The 4854-nt window shown below is 46.3% G+C and overlaps 1 pseudogene across 1 annotated transcript; it reads left to right on the forward strand.

The window, feature by feature from the left end:
- Positions 1-1389: 1389 nt before the first annotated feature.
- On the forward strand, positions 1390-2174 carry LOC108298117 (annotated as a pseudogene). Its single transcript, XR_001822453.2, has one exon. The product of XR_001822453.2 is annotated as a 60S ribosomal protein L7a-like (transcript).
- Positions 2175-4854: the final 2680 nt, after the last annotated feature.

Genomic DNA, 4854 nt, shown 5'->3' on the forward strand with positions numbered 1-4854 from the left:
TCACAACAGGAGCCAAAGGTTAGAGGAAGTGGAAGTCACTTCCTGAGGATTTGAACTTCCATTTTCATGGAGGAGCGACTTTCCTAGACTGTCTTGGCTGACTTAGCTTTTCATCTGGTTGACCTGAACTACATCACATGCCATTCTCTAGCTGCAAGGGAGGCCACTGAATGATTGCAAGACATTTTCAGGGTCTGTTTTGAGAGGGAAACTGGCAGCAAAGAGGACAGGCAAAGAGATTGACTGGTGGGGGGATGGAACACAGGATCTCACGGGAAATCAAGATGACACCAAGGTTTTTCTCATTACTGCAATGTTGCTAGAGAAGGACATTGGAACAAACGTAACCGATCAACGAATACATAATTACAGTCAAGCAAAATGGTGAGATACTATTGTCATATCAAAAGTAATATTACAAAGAAATGCTTATTGACACGGAAAGATTCATGCTCATGACACATTAAACAGGCTATAAAACAGTATTTGCCATCTAACCTTAGCCCATACAGACTTTCATCCATATGCTTACACCGTTACACACAAACACACACACATACATACAAGGCGTTACAGATAGTTGCAGATCACTTGAAATCCCTCTTATTGAGATGTGGGGTCTATAGTCCTTCCCTTTACATCTGAACTGGCCTGTGGCTGCTTTAACCAATAGAGACCAGCAGAAATGATGTGATGCCAGTTCTAGGCTTCATGAGGAAATCCCTTTCCCCTGGGTTTCTTGGATGTAGGGATGTGCTAGAGACAGTTCCTATCAACACATAGGAGCCCATCATTAACATTTCAGAAAATCTGTCATGTGTTATCATGATAATAACTTGAAACTGGCCACATTCATCAGGGTGCAGGTGCCCTCCTCCAAGAAGGATGTGCAATTTAACTGCTGGAGAGGGAGAGGGGCCCCCTGCCCTCCTGGAGTCAGCCTCCTGCTGTCCCTGCCATGTGGCTGAAGAAGTCCTCAGCACTATAGACCAGCCAAGGTGCTACCTGAGTGCTATTAAGTCAAGCTGGATAGCCCCACATGGAAAAGAAGAATTTCTCAGATGAACTCTACTCAATTTCCTGACCCACAAAATAGTGCGATATAATAAAATGATTGCTATTTTAGCCCTTAGTTTTTTTTAAAAAAATTAAATTATAATTTTAAGCCTAATAGATACTGGTATACCCATAAATAGTGTCTATTTTGAAATAAATGGGTAGCATTTATTTTATTCTATTTGTTTATCATCATACTTGCATCATTTTGTGAATATATGTTACAAATATGAGAAGCATGTCCAGTGGCTCATCTATAGGGGAAATAGCACATAGTGAGAGGTGCACGGCTGCATCTAGAAAAATGTCCTCTTCCTCTTCTCGCCGCCCAAGATGCCAAAAGGAAAGAAGGCCGAGGGGCAGAAGGTGGCTCTGGTCCCTGCTGTCGTGAAGAAGCAGGAGGCCAAGAAAGTGGTGAATCCACTATTTGAGAAAAGGCCTAAAAATTTTGGCACTGGACAGGACATCCAGCCCAAAAGAGACCTCACCTGCTTTGTGAAATGGCCCCGCTCTATCAGGTTGCAGCGGCAGAGAGCCATCCTCTATAAGTGGCTGAAAGTGCCTCCTGCAATTAACCAGTTCACCCAGGCCCTGGACCGCCAAACACTACTCAGCTGCTTAAGCTGGCCCGCAAATACAGACCAGAGATGAAGCAAGAAAAGAAGCAGAGGCTGTTGGCCTGGGCCGAGAAGAAAGTGGCTGGCAAAGGGGACGTCCCCATGAAGAGAACACCTGTCCTTCGAGCAGGAGTCAACACCGTCACCACCTTGGTGAAGAACAAGAAAGCTCAACTGGTGGTGACTGCACACGATGTGGATCCCATTGAGCTGGCTGTCTTCTTGCCTGCCCTGTGTCGTAAAATGGGAGTCCCTTACTGCATCATCAAGGGGAAGGCAAGACTGGGACATCTAGTCCACAGGAAGACCTGCACCACTGTCGCCTTCACACACGTTAACTCGGAAGACAAAGGTGCTTTGGCTAAGCTGGTGGAAGCTATCAGGACCAATTGCAATGACAGATATGATGAGATCCACCGTCACTGAGGAGGCAATGTCCTGGGTCCCAAGTCTGTAGCTCACAACGCCAAGCTCGAAAAGGCAAAGGCTAAAGAACTTGCCACGAAACTGGATTAAATGTACACTGTTTTCTGTAAATAAAAATAATTAATGCAAAAAAAAAAAAGGAAAAAAGAAAAATAAAAATGTCGTCTTCCTCAGCCATGGGCCTGTTTCCACAGTCCTGGCCAACAGACCTTTAATTGTGGGTCTTCTCAATGCTGTGCACAGTGGTAGATGCTAAGGCCAAAAGCAGAGGAACATTTCATGGTTGTGGAAAGAGTGTTTGGCCCTAGAACCTGCCATACCTGAGGTTGACCAGCCATGTGATGAAGAACAGGGGCTTGCCCTCTTTGGATCCCAATTTTGTAGTATGTAAAATGAGAAATAAAAGAAAAAAGCTTCTGATTTTTCAAGGTTTCCACATGGATCAAACAGCATTACGTGTGTAAAATGTCTGGACTGTGCCCCACAGAATGTTAATAGCAAGTCAATAATCACTGTTACTGCTTCATGGACAAGACATGGGAACTGCCCTTAATTATAAATTAATTGACAGGAGACCCAAGATTACAGCCTTATAAAGAGTCCCAAGATTTCAGGCACACCTAAGTTAAAAGGAACACCTCAAAGAAAAGGTTTCCAGGGAACATACTCCTCCCAGACCAAACCCTCGAGGATGGAACTGCATCTTCTTCATGGCCTGTTTTCCAAGGTATCTACCCACAAGCCCTAACTCCTGGAAGAGGCTCAGTAGTTTGGCTGTATCTCGTTCAACAACAAAGTTCTGCTCTTATGTCTACTGGTGGCCCCCATGCTCTGTTGTCACAAAGTTACATCCACAGTGGGAGCCATGAGAGCCCTAGGGGAAGGCCCTGGGGCAACAGGCAACACTGCCAGTGGGAAAGACTGGCTTCAAGAATTTTACACCTGCCTACAGTTTTTAAACACACACACACACACACACACACGCACGCACACACACACACGCACATACCATGGTGCTCCATTGCTGGTGCTATGCATGGAGGCTAAGGCCATCTGCTTTCCTTCATTCAGGCCAGCAGTTGACACTTCAGAATGCCTTGAGTGACCGAGTGAGTGAGTGCTGAGGGAGGGTCTGAGCCCAGGAGGCCGCACAGGTGAAGCCCCTGAAACCAGGTGTCGGAGCTGCTGGAGAAGGAAAGGAGGCCCTCCACAGGTGTGGAGCTGTTCACATCCAGCCACAGGCAGCCTGTGTAAACAAAGCTGGCTTTTAATTAACATGTTCAATTATTATGCCATAAATGTAAATGGAAGGAAACATCTTGGGATGTCTTCAATTCCAAACAGCAAATACCCCACAGAGGATGGCTTCACTCTCGTTTTCCAGGGGGAGACCATGCAGAGGACTACGCCCAGAAGAAAACCAGTACGTGTTTTCATACACAGGTAGTTTTGGGGTGGGAGGGTGGAAAAAAATGTATGAATACACTTTATTTAACTCTAAGAGCAATACATGCTCACTGTAACAACAGCAACAAACAGAAACAAAAACGCAAAAAAGCCAAACTCAACACAGAACTGCACCCGTATCCCCTGGCAGGGACTTTCCTTTCTGGAAGATGGAGTAGACATTCTTTTCCCTATTCTTCCCATTAAGTACAATGAAATCCGCTGGGTGTTATATCTAAAACAGACACAGGGAGACTCTGAATGGTGGAGAGAAGAAGGCATGCTGACCAGGGACCTTGGGATGCGAGGAAGCATGCGGGGTGGGTCCCTGTGTTTTCTTCATACTGATTACAGCCAAGACTGGATAATGGAAAAGCTGGCAACCCAGAAACATCAGCGAACAAGGAGAAAAAAAGCCGCAAGAAAACCCTGCTCCCTCCAGCCAACGACTAGGACTGGGGCAGCGTGGCAAGATAGAAACTGTAACCAAACACCACAGAAAAACCTGTGGTCACTCACTCCCAACCCCATTTCAACAAAAAAATGGGTGGGGTGTGGACATCCACACTGGCCAGGCTGTAATGAGGTCACCATATCTTAAGCCTGGGAGTGAAGGGCAGGTGGGGTAGCAGCCAGCACTGCCATCCCCTGGCAGCTACAGGGCCCCCAACTGCAGGGCCAGTGGGGACCACATGGGGAGCCTGGCCTCCCTTCATTGGGACAGCAAGGAGCCTCTGCCCCCGCAGGGTGGTAGCAGAGGTTCAGGACTTTCACTATCACCAGCAAACAAGGCCTGTGGTGCCCGAGGAAGCCTTATGGGGGGCCCAAACTCCCATCAGATCCACAGTCTTATAACATTATACCCCAAGCATCCTCCAATAAAAGTATCATCTAGCACCCCAAGAAGCAGGAAGGTCTCAGACTGAATTTGAAACGTCCTTAGATGTGAACAATGAGTTTACAGAGATGGTATAATCATCTGAGAACGGCTGCGAAGCAGCTATCACAAAACGGTGAGAAATTGTGAACAAACTTAAATGATAAAAATAGGAAGTCTCAGCAAACAAATAGAAAGTCTAAACTAAGAAATAGAAGATACAAAGAAGAACCAAAGGGGAATTTTAGAACTTTCTATTGAAAAATACAGGCTGGGTGCAGTGGCTCACGCCTGTAATCCCAGCACTTTGGGAGGCTGAGGCGGGTGGATCACGAGGTCAAGAGATCGAGACCATCCTGGCCAACATGGTGAAACCCCGTCTCTACTAAAAATATAAAAGTTAGCTGGGCATGGTGGCACGTGCCTGTAGTC

This window comes from Cebus imitator, unplaced genomic scaffold (assembly GCF_001604975.1).
Source record: "Cebus imitator isolate Cc_AM_T3 unplaced genomic scaffold, Cebus_imitator-1.0 Scaffold888, whole genome shotgun sequence".
Taxonomy (NCBI): Eukaryota; Metazoa; Chordata; class Mammalia; order Primates; family Cebidae; genus Cebus; species Cebus imitator.